Here is a 12,681-nt window from a genome sequence, read left to right on the forward strand (position 1 = left end):
TTGTATTGAAAGAGAGACACATTAACAAAACACATTCAAGGGGAATATATAATAAAATAAACATGGCACTCAAATATAGAAACACTAGCAGTGTACCAAAGTATACCACAATATCTCAAAAAAAAAACAATTTTCAAGGGAAGGAATTTTAACAACAAAACAGGAAGGGACAGAACCTTCAAACTTTATTCAAACCCTTCCAATTCACCATAACTAGTCAAATTCAAGCCATGGAAGTTATAAATCACACGCACACACCAAGCACACAAGTTATAAGTATCCAAAACTTCATCCAGACTCCACTACATATAGGAAAAGACAATCTATTTGGCCAAGTTAAAGTCGCAGAATGGTGAAAAATCAAATACATAATTATTGGAGACATCTCAATTGTGTCGGATTCAAATTAAACACACTTACAAAGAAGGAAATATGCTTGCAATTATTTAGCCAACATGGTTTTTCAGATCTGCCAAGTCAAGCGAGGATGATCCTTAATTTAAACTAACAACAAGTTACTAATATTCGCATAAGGACCAACAGCAGCGTAGATACTCACACAAATTGTCTACAAACTAGTACTTACAACAACAGTTCATCTGTGTCAGCAATAGGCCAGCCCTTTAGTGCTAAATATTTATCATTTCCAACCGTCCAACAACTTCACTAACAAATAAGAGCCACAATAATTTCACAATTTAAGATGGCACACTAATGAGAGAACAATGATTCAAAGACTAACGTTTTCACAACCAAAATATTTGGAAAAGGAAAAGAAGAGTCCAAGGTTCTGATACTCAAAACAGGGTCCTGATCGAGATAAATCTATACACAAAAAGTGAGTAGAAAACTCAACATTCAACTGGAACAACTATAATTAAAGATGGATGAAAGAATTAAGTGAAGAATAACGACATACCTTGATGGTTTTTGCTAGGAGATGGACGATTCAACAGTTGCATAGCTTCTTGTGGTGACTGAGCACCCACTGATGCCAACATGGCAGCATTCAATTGAAGCCCAGGGTACATACGATTAAGTCGTCCAAGAATATCATTTGTAACTTCTTGGTGTATCGTTACTTTTTGTTGTTCTAATTTTTCCGCCATCATTTGATGCATCCTCTCTTCCAATTCCTCCATTTTTTTCCATCCTCTCATCATTAGCACTTAAATAAGGTTCAGAAAGCGCTTTTCTTTTCAAAGTACTTTTGGTAACTCCTCGTCCATACAATCTCAGGCACCCTGGGTGTTCATGTCCCATGACTGTTGTAAAAGCATCAAATGATTAATTGTCATCTTCATTCTGTCGACTTTGCATTTTCTCCATTTCAGCCTACAAATCAAATTCAAATAAATAAAATCAAGTATTTAAGAACAAATAAAGGATCTTAACAACATTTTAACCAAATAAAAGTCATACAATTTTACTAATTGTATCTTCGTTGGAGTCCTTGTATACTCGACCAGGTTTTCTTGATCTTGTAGCCACAAAGAGTTCTTTGGCTGATAGCTCATCGGGGCTTTCCTTCTCTTTTTCCTAATTACATAAAGTTGGTATTAAAGATCTTTTATGACAACAAGTTCATATTTAATGATTAACAGGATAACATGCCAAATTATTGCGTATCACAGTAAAACTTGTTTTACCAGCAGTATGTGGATTCATTCATTTTTTTCGATTTTTGGTATTTCTTTTACTCATTTCCTGTAAATAAACGAGTTAGTAAATTCTATGTAAATTAAAAAATGAATCAAAAACAGAAAAATGAATCAATTAGAACATAAAATATAAATCTAACCTTGAATTTTTCAGAGTCCCAATATTTGAGAAGGTCCTTAAAATCAAATTCTGAAACATCTTTGGGCTTATTTGCCATTCGAAGATCATCATTATCATATGCTTTATAATGATTCTCATACAAGTCATTCCTATACTTTCTCCAAGCATTTCTGATTCCCTCCAAAGCCCAATTTTTTGCACTATCACGAATATCATATTTCTCCTACAATTTGTTCTTTATATTAGTAAAAAGTATGAAAAGTTTATAACTGAAATTAGAAATGCAGGAACTCAAACCTGGGTATAATCCCACAAATCTTTTTTTGTGTCCATATTCTTCCAATTATGAATATTAAGAGGACAAAGCATTGCATTTCTTGCCAAGGTTCCAAGAAAACTCCCCAACTCTGTTACAACGGCATTAGTAGGACCAATGGGTTGATTGTACCTATTCAACACGACCAACTTATGCTCTTGTCGCCCATGTACACTTTGCATTACTGTACTACCTCTTTTCTTTTTTTGAGTCACAGGCCCTACAATAATACGAAGCAAAGTTAAACAACATATCAACAATGTTAACTGATTTTACAATTCCAATGCATTAAAATATTTAGAAGTGAATTTATATGTTTTTACCTAGTTCTCCTGATAGGTCATTTTCTTTCGAATTCTGTGTCTCTTGTTGCACTTGGTACTGTATATCGTGTGCCTCTACAGTAGGAGATTCTCTTGGCACATGTTGCAACTAGTTCTCTGAAACTTGTGCTACTACAGTGGAAGAATTCATAGGTGTTGGTTGCACTTGTTCCTGCACAACTTGTGCTTTCAAAGTGGAAAAACTCGGAGGCACATGTTGCTGTGATTTCTGCATAGATCTTGCTTTTAGAGTGGAACAACTCTGAGGCATTTGATCTTTTTTAGACTGTGCTTTCAAAGTACAAGAATTCTGAGGCACTTGTCGCAATTCTTTTTGTAAAGTTTGTGCCACAAGAGTAGAGGAATTTCGCGGCAGAACAGATTGAACATTCTCTTTTGATCTCAGTGAAGAAACCCTTTAGTAAGCCATAGATGTAAGTGTTCCAGCTTGCACATATTGTTTTCCTTTTCCTTTCTTGTTTTGTTTTGAAGTCTCCTCCTTCCTCATGACTATCGAATCTGTCAAAACGATATATATGAATAAGAATAAGATCCTTTTAAGTACAATATAAGGTACATGTATTTCTAAGAAACAAATCAGAATATAATTTCAAGAAAAAAGAATAAAAGAAACATGTATTTCTAAGGAAAGGACATTTATCACTCACTCAAAATAAAATAAAACGATGATAAATATATATTTACAAGACATTCATAAATTTATTTATTTAATCATCCGCATCCATCCAATCCCAATCAGTATCGTCAAAATCATCCTCCTCTTCCGACGTTCCCATAGTTGTATCCTCTGAAAATTGAGCATCAGATGGCATATCAACAACATCAACAGGAATATCTTCTCTTGACCATCTCATGTCAACATCGGATAATCTATCTGAGGGACCAATGTCTTCACTTAGCTCTCTCCAAAATGTATCTCCAATATTAGGACAATTTTCTTCCTCCAAGTCATACAAATCAACAAGCACTTTATTCCTTGCATAATAAACATCCTTCTCGATTGGATCCGCCACATAAAATACTTGATGCACTTGAGACGCCAACACAAAAGGGTCATCCGTACTTCGTGATTTGTTGAAGTACACACGAGTTAACCCATATTCATCTATTTCATTATGAAACCAATCACATCTAAATAGTACAACACTAAAACAATTGTAATAATCAACCTCAATGATATCCTAAATAGCCCCATAATATATAACCTCTCCATCAATGGGATTTTGATCTCGAGCACTAGCAAAACAATCAGTTGTCGCTGATAAAGTCACTCCACTATTTTGAGACTTGCGTGAGTAATCACGTTTTAATGTATGAAATCGGTATCCATTAATGAAATATACATTATATCTTTTGGTTGCCACCCTATTAGGCCCTTTAGCTAGCCATCTTAACTGATTAGGCACTTCAACATTTTTAACTTTCTCTTTGAACCAGTTGCCAAATTCCTGACTATGACTCTTTGCTCTTGTCCATGGATTTGATCTAATATTACTATCAATTAACATCTTATGCTCCCTGCAAGTATGAATAATTCAAGTTTGATTATTAGGCATTTATAATTGAAGTTTTAAGTGCTTTATAATAATTGAACAAATGAAGTTTAAATTATATATAATTACTATGTTTTTATCTTACTTGAGAAAATCTTCCACTTGTTCATCACCAGTATTGAAGAGAACATATCGATGTACTTCACTAGATAACTCTAGATCCATGGTAAAAGTCTTTCCTTTTTTCTTCTTCTCATTTCCAACTGGATGCCCCAGCTTAGGAAACAAAAGGGACAAATCATCTCCCTTTTTTTCAACATCTTCATCATCCTCAGTTCGGTACCTACTGAATGGTGTCTTCACTTCATAATGTAGGTATCTCGAACCAAAGATCAAGAACTCTTCAACATCAAATCCCTCTGCTATACAACCTTCTGGATAACGTCGATTACGAACAAGACCCTTGAACTTACACATTTTTCTCTCAGTGGAATACATCCATCGAAGATGATTTGGACCACCCAATCTAATTTCATCAACCAAATGGATAGGCAAATGTTCCATTATATCAAAAAAAGATGGAGGAAAAATATTTTCAAGCTCACATACAATTTCTTTGATTTCAATCTGCATTGGCTCAAGATCTGCTCGCCTTATAACCTTACTGCATATAGCTTTAAAGAAGTTCCCCAACCTAATCAAGGCTAATGAAACATTTTTCGGCAATCCTTTACGAACCGCAATTTGGAGCAAGTAATGCATTATAAAATGAGCATCATGGCTTTTGTACCCTGATATTTTCATCTCATCCACATCCACACGATCTGATATGTTTGAGGCAAATCCTCTTAGGAATTTTGCATTTTTTAAGACAGTGCAAAATAATCGCTTTTCTTCTGGTTTCATGGTAAAACAAGATTTAGCTAAATGAGCTTTTCCATTTGTATTATCTTTCCTTGGATGAAGCTCCTTTTGTATCCCCATTTCTTGCAAGTCATAGCGAGAATTAACGTGATCTTTTGACTTTCCTAGGATATCTAATAAAGTCCCAAGCAAACTATCACATATATTTTTCTCAATATGCATCACATCAAGATTGTGCCTCAACTTATTATGTTTCCAATATGGTAATTCAAAAAAGATGGATCTTTTCTTCCATGGACCCTCATTATTTCGACGTCTTTTCTTGTTGCCCTTCCCAAAAACATTATTGAAATCATGTAACTTTTCAAACACTTCTTTGCCCGACAAGGATGTAGGTGCAGGTCTATGATCCTCTTCTCCATTAAAAGATTTTTTGTCTCTTCTAAATGGATGATCAGGAGGCAAAAATGCCCGATGACCTAAGTAACACATTTTACGACTATGTTTGAGATATTGAGAGCATGTGTCGTAGTTACATGTGGGGCATGCTAATTTTCCCTTAGTACTCCATCCAGAAAGCATTGCTAGCGCTGGAAAATCACTAATTGTCCACATTAAAGCTGCACGCATTTGAAATGTTTGATTTGTATGAGCATCATATGTTTCTATCCCAAATTCCCATAGTTCCTTCAATTCAACAATTAATAGTTGTAGGTACACATCTATATCCTGTCCAGGAGATGATGGCCCTGGAATGATCATCGACAACATCATATACTCTGGCTTCATGCAAATCCATGGTGATAAATTATAGTTCATCAACATAACAGGCCAGGTACTATGGGAAATGCTCATGGTTCGAAATGGATTGAAACCATCACTTGAAAGGCCCAATCAAACATTACGAGGATCTTTTGAGAAGTTTGGATGCATAGAATCAAAATCCTTCCAAGCTTCTCCATCAGTAGGATACCTTATATTCCCATCATTAGGTCGTTCAGAATCATGCCATCTCATTGCAATAGTTATTTCAGGACACATAAACATTCTCTGAAGCCTAGGCTTTAAAGGAAAGTACCTTAAAATCTTTGCTGGTATTTTAGAGCTTGCATTAGTCGTGCCATTACCCTCATTTGACCATCTAGAAGACCCACACACAGAGCAATTATCTTTCTCCGCATTTTCATTCCAAAATAACATGCAATCGTTAGGGCATGCATGTATTTTGTCATAGCCGAGACCCAAATCTTTTATCATTTTTTTAGCTTTATTGAAAGACTCAGGCAGTTGAGCAAAGGAAAATGCTTCTTTTAACAAGTCTAACAGATCAGTAAAAGCCACATCACTCAACCCATGTAGAGATTTAAGCAAGTATAACCGAATGATGAAACTCAGCTTACTGAAGTTCTCACACCTTGGATATAGCTCTTTTTTTCCTTCATCCACTAATTTAAAAAATCTCTTTGCATCTTCAGATAGCCCTTCTCTCTCTCCTTCTCCATGCCCTGTTTCACCCTCGATATTCGAAATGTATCATGAAGTAGTCCATCGATATCATCATGGTTGCGTGAAAGTGGTGTATTTTGTGAGGAAAGTCTCTCCCCGTGAAAAATCCATTTGTTGTATCCATCCACAAATCCATTTACAATCAAGTGATCCTCCACCACATTTCTATAATGCCAATAACGATTGATGCATTTTTTGCAAGGGCATAATATTTCATTTCCTTTAGAAGCTCGTTGAAATGCCTTATCAAGAAAATCATTCACTCCACTAGTATATTTATCACTGCATCGTCTGAGACTCATCCAACTTCTATCTAAATTATCCATTGATATCTATGCGACACAAAAAGATAAAAAGAATCAAATTTATGATAAACTATGAAATAAAAAGACAACAATGTTTTTCACATGAACAAACATATCTCAAAATGTACATGGAGAATATGCAGTTTAAAACTCATAGCAATCACAATTCAATTTACAACAAGCATTTCATAGTTTTTCTTAATATATGAAACAACTATCAAAGTTCCCTTTATCATTGGAAATATATACAAAACACTGATCTACATGACCTGTCAAGAAATATCTTTAACAAGCTTATCATGCTTTCAAATTTATGTTATTAAAGACTTATGGACATTCTAACACACCAATAAATCGCCTTGAGGATTCAATTCTTTTCAAAAAAGTATCCCTACTGATTTTCTTTTTGTAGGAAATCAAGGCAAAACAATCTTTAAAAGTGATAAAACAGATTTTTAAGGCAAATAATATTGATCTAGAATTTTACGAAGTTTCAGATTTTCATGTCAAAAAGTCTAATACCAACCAGTAGTGAATTTCAGTTTTTTTCATTTTCATGCTAATGTATCTCTTGTTTCCTGTTGCTCTAATGTAACTCTTCAATAATAATGAAAGTGAAGTTTCTCACATCCTAGCTACTCAAGCGAGAGGTGAAATCAAGGAAGACATCATCAATGCAAGGGTAATCAAAACCGATTGAATAACTCATGGAACAACAAATCCAACATCAATATCAAGAGAAATACTGTCTAGAGTTAATCAATTTCACCATATATAACTACCAACAAAACTTTAAACCCACAATAGCTAAAACTTAATGGGAAAAGCCCACAATAAAAAAAAATTACATCAAATAAACTAACTACACCTCAACGATTAAAGGAAAAAGAAGAGATTCAAGAAGAAAACCTCAACAGCTCAAACTTGAAGTTTCTTCAGCTATAACCTCAAAGATGTCAGAACAGAACCTTCAGCTGTTGAAGAAAAAAACATCAAGATTTCTCAGATTTCACAAGTAAACCTTCAGCCCTCAATTTCCTTCGATTTCACAACAATTTCTAGAGAGAAATGGGTTTACGATTGAAGAAAAAAAATGGTTTAAGTTTGCCCTAAAATTACAGACAAGAAGAACTTACCATAAGATTCAAATCCCTGCAAAACTCCACAAGCTTGCCCTGAAATTGTGTTCTCCTTGTTGAAACTTAGGTCCAAGAGAAGATGGTGGCAGCGTATGGTCTTCTGCTTGTTGAAGAGATGAGAAATGTCTTTAGAAAATGTTTGTATCAATATTCTGATAAAAAGAAAAATAAATTAGATTTAAAAAATTGTTGGCATGGGAAACAATGTTCAATGTTGATGCAACATCTATCAACAATGTTCAATACTTTTTCCAAAAAAAAATCCCTACTGATTTTTTTTTAATAAGCAATCAAGGCAGAACAGTCTTCAAAAGTGACTTTTAGATTTTTTTTCTTTTAACTAATGCTACAGGCCTACAACAATCATAAAAAGTAAGGAAATCATGGGTCTATGTTGGCCAATTTGCAGGTTTAAGCTTAAAAAGACAGAACCTGAATCAAGTGCTAGTAACATGGTGGACAACACTGATAGGTCATAAGCTTCAACAAATTATGAAGGTTATGCCTGCAATAATACTATGGGGAATTTGCAGTAGAAGAAATATCATGGGACATGGGGAAACATGACATATAACAGAGTTGTTTATCAGGTTACTCTAAATTTATGGCAATTTGCAATGACAATTTTTCCAAGTTAGACATGGTATAATTCTTAGAGGATTACAAGACAAAGATTTATTATAAGAGGATCATTGGAAGCCCCCAAATGCAAATAACATCAAGTGTAACACAGATGGTGCAAGTAAAGGTAATCTAGGCAAGAGTTCTTATGCTTATTGCCTAAGAGATCAAGAATGTAACCTCATCTATGCACAAGAAGAAGAGATATCTGAAAATTATACTACAAGGAAAATGAGAGATACCTTGGAATATTAGAATTATTGTGGAAGACACTCTAGTTCTCATGAAAGATGCGGCAATTAACATTGAGCACATATATAGGGAAGGGACTTCATTAGCTTACTATCTAGCTAATCATGCATTTGAGGTGGAAGGACGACAACTATATAATACATTTCGAGAGTTACCATCACAGGGGAGGAAAATTCTCAATTTGGACAGCTGGAAGTACCAAATTTGAGAATCAAGAGCAAGATAATCAGGTGAATAATTATTTTATAATTCATGAGCAGATACAAGTTCATTTCAAGAAGAAATCAATGAAGGATCAACTATAGAAAAGTCACAACACAGGCTACATTCTATTATAACAGGAAATAGACCTAAAATAATGTCAAACGATAGCACTTTTGATAATTTAATGGAGCAAAAAGAAGAGGTACTTCAACAATTAGAAGAAATCAGTAAAGGAGAAAAGAGGAAAATCAAAAGTATGATGATGATATCCAAGAAATTATCCACCCATGGAACTTCACAACAGCTTATATACATCATTAAACCGGAAAGAATCCAACGGAGAAATGCGGAAAAAAAAAAGGGGAAACACTTACAAGTTACAGCCATGGCTATAGCTCAAGTGACCATGGCAGACTCGGTCGGAGGCAGGAAGTGCTGGCTGGAGTAGATGGTGCAGTGCTCTGGATAGTGATATTAGCAGAGACGATCACTTTTCGAACCAGTAGCAAATTTTAGTACCAACCAGTAGCAAATTTTAGTTTATTCCATTTTCATGTTAATTTTTCTCTTGTTTCCTGTTGCTCTAATGTAAATCTTCAACAATAATGAAAGTGAATTTTTGACATCCTACTCAAGTGAGAGGTGAAATCAATAAAGACATCATCAATACATGGTATTCAAACCCGATTGACTAACTCATGGACAAGAAATACAGCATCAATGTCAAATTAAATATGGTCTAGAGCAGTCAATTTCACCATAACTCCAACAAAACATTAAATCCACAATAGCTACAACTTAATGGAAAAAAACCCACAATCAGAGAAATACATCAAATACACTCACCACACCCAAAGATTAAAGACAAAAGAAGAGATTCAAGAAGAAAACCTCAAAAGCTCAAACTTGTAGTTTCTTTAGCTATAACCAAAGATTGAAGAAGAGACCCTCCAGCAGTTGAAGAAGATTGAAGAAGAGACCCTCCAGCAGTTGAAGAAGAACAGCTCCATTTCCTTAGATTTTACAAGAAAACATACAACCCTCCATTTCATTAGATTTCACAAGAGGTATGAAGAGAGAAATGGGTTTAGCTTCGAAGAATAAAATGGGTTTATGTTTGCCCTAAATTGACAGACATGAAGAACTTACCATAAGATTAATATCTCTGCAAAGCTCCACAACTTATGTGTTCCATCGATCTGCTCTGTGTTGCTTCTGCTAAGCTCCACAAATGGATGAAAAATCGGGTCAAAGAGAAGAAGAGTGACAACTTTTCTGTGTTCTGCTTGTTGAAGAGAAGGGAAATGAACTTAGCATATGTTTGCCTTGTTTGTATCGATATCTGATAAAGAGAAAAGTAAATTGTATTTACAAAACTAATTAAAAATAAAATAGAATGAAAAGCTTTTGGCGGGTTTAGCCAAAATAAGAGAGGGAAATTATGGAGGGATTTAATAACCGTTCCAATAGAAAAATATTCTCATTAAATGTTGCCATAGATGACTTTATGGTAACGATTACCATAACCGTTGCAATATGTAGGCCTATTGCAACGGTTTTCAAACAATGGCAACAGATTTTTTACTTAGCCGTAGCAATAATATCCAATCCTTTTGGCAACGGCTCAAACCGTTGCAATAGACCCTCTATAGTAACGGTTTCTTTAGCGTTGCTAAAAAATCCGTTGCCGTAGGCCTAATTTCTAGTAGTGAGATGTGAAATCAAAACGCGATAAGAGTATAAGTCAATAAGCAATGAGAAACCAATTCAATACCTGATATCCAAGAAATATGCAACTATATAACGCACAACAAGTTGTTGCAAGTCTGTAACATCTAATTGACTAGTGGCAGACATTATCCCTGTAATAAGATAAAGTTTTAAAAATGTGTAAATGAAGCATCAATTAGGAGCAACAGGAAACATTTATAAATAAGGAAAATGGAGATTAATACCTCAGGCAAAGTTCTCAATGGTGATCCATATAAAAATTAATACCATCAAAATTTTCAATCTTCATCGCAACTTTGTATTTTTAAAAAAGAAAATACCTATATCAATTGAGGTTTTTACTTTTCAACCTTACACCAAATATATGCATAATCTTGGGTAGAAACTAATCCAGTGGAATCTGAATTAGGCGACAGAAACTTAGCAAACACGTCATGAAGACAATTATATCCAATTAGCCTTCAACCGATCTGGTATTTCTGAACAACTCCAAAAAGCTAACATAAGCAAATTCCACGAAGAAAATCTAACAAAAAGAAACCTTCAAGTATCTTTCCTTTTATTGCAAATGAATAATCAAAATGTTTCACTATATCCCCAATCAAATTCATCATTTTCAACCTTAAATTAAAGTGAGAACTAAATGAACACCTTGATTTTACTGCATAATTAGAAATACAAAAATATGAATACTTAATTAAGAAAACTCATATTATATGAGTCTCATTTGGCAAACGAAAACTCCAAGTGTTTGCACTTGACATTAAAACAATATCTTCTGCAGCTTTCAACTAATGAAATAGAGCTTTACATTATAAATACATTAAAAAAACTAAAACTTAGTAACTATCTTTTAAATATTTTTAGTCGGATCATTAAAATGCAACAGAAAAAATTCAGGTTTAGATTGGGTGTGTTGATTTTGTAAAAAATTCAGGTTTAGGTACAATAAAGATAAATTTAAAGCTCAAATCAGAAGCAATTTCCCACTGTAAGTATCTGAAATCTGAATACCAGTAGAAAACTGATGTACTCGGACATCATTGTGGTGCAAAGCGGGGGAAAACCAATATAAGCCTGGAGGGAGAAAGAGAGAAGAAAAAATATTTCTACTTTGGACCTTCTCACCCGTAAACTTCTTCTCATCAGGTGAAGCAGGAATCGGAAACTTGGGTTTGAATCGGGTGTGGGGTTGAATTCTTCTACTCTGTTGATGTCTTTTGTATCTTGGGTGTCATTGGAATTTTGAAACTGTTGGTTTCTTTGTTTCGCTGGCTGATGACTGATGAGAGTGCCAATGAAGTAAATTTATTTCGCTGATTTATGACAGTGTAAACTATTACTCATAATCTCCAAAGTTCTCAAAGGAAACTTCATAGTCTCCAAAGTTCTCTGAATATCAAGACCAAAAAACTGATGCAATATTCTGGATCTTTGATTACCAAAAAAAAAAAAACTGATGTAATTATGTAGTCGCATCAAACTTGAAATTATTGTGGTACAACATGGCGTAAATAATGGAAGTAGGCATTCAAAGTCGTTCTCAATTTCTTTAAATTTCAAGATTGATGCAACTCTTATCAAGGTCTTGGTTTCCTGATTGAGAAAGTGAGGTTGCATTTCTTGGACCCATTTATCTTTGTAGAAGAAATGAAAAATGCGAAACAGCTTTCATGATGGCAAATAATATTCCAGTCTGCAAGATTTGAGACGGAACATAGGTTAACAGACAAGAAAAGGGAGTCTTAAGAGTCAACTAAGATGGAAAGTGAGATTTGTCACAAGAATATATGAATTGTTATAAACATCATGCTGACATATATTAAGCAACCAACTTTCTGGAGCAAATTATCTCAATTCCTACCTATACTAGATTTCTTTCACAATGTCTCAATGCAAATATAAAGATTTTATCCTGATCTATAGATATTTCCTCGACTTCACAGAGGTAATAGATGCTACACACTGGTCCAAAATATTTAACAGACGAGCAAAGAGGAGTAACAAAAAATCAAATGATACTAAGGAAATAGTATAACTTACATATCTGTACGTAGGAGCACCACTCGTTTTAATTATTACAGGTTCTCCCAATCAGCATTTATGGTGGAAGCATGAGCAATT

At 34.3% G+C, this 12,681-nt stretch overlaps 1 pseudogene; it reads right to left on the reverse strand.

Annotated features, from left to right (window-relative positions):
• Positions 1-1,287: 1,287 nt before the first annotated feature.
• On the reverse strand, positions 1,288-2,280 carry LOC125818318 (uncharacterized; annotated as a pseudogene).
• Positions 2,281-12,681: the final 10,401 nt, after the last annotated feature.

The sequence above is a fragment of the Solanum verrucosum genome, unplaced genomic scaffold, assembly GCF_900185275.1.
Source record: "Solanum verrucosum unplaced genomic scaffold, falcon-dt-bn FXZP01000253.1, whole genome shotgun sequence".
In the NCBI taxonomy this organism is placed as follows: domain Eukaryota; kingdom Viridiplantae; phylum Streptophyta; class Magnoliopsida; order Solanales; family Solanaceae; genus Solanum; species Solanum verrucosum.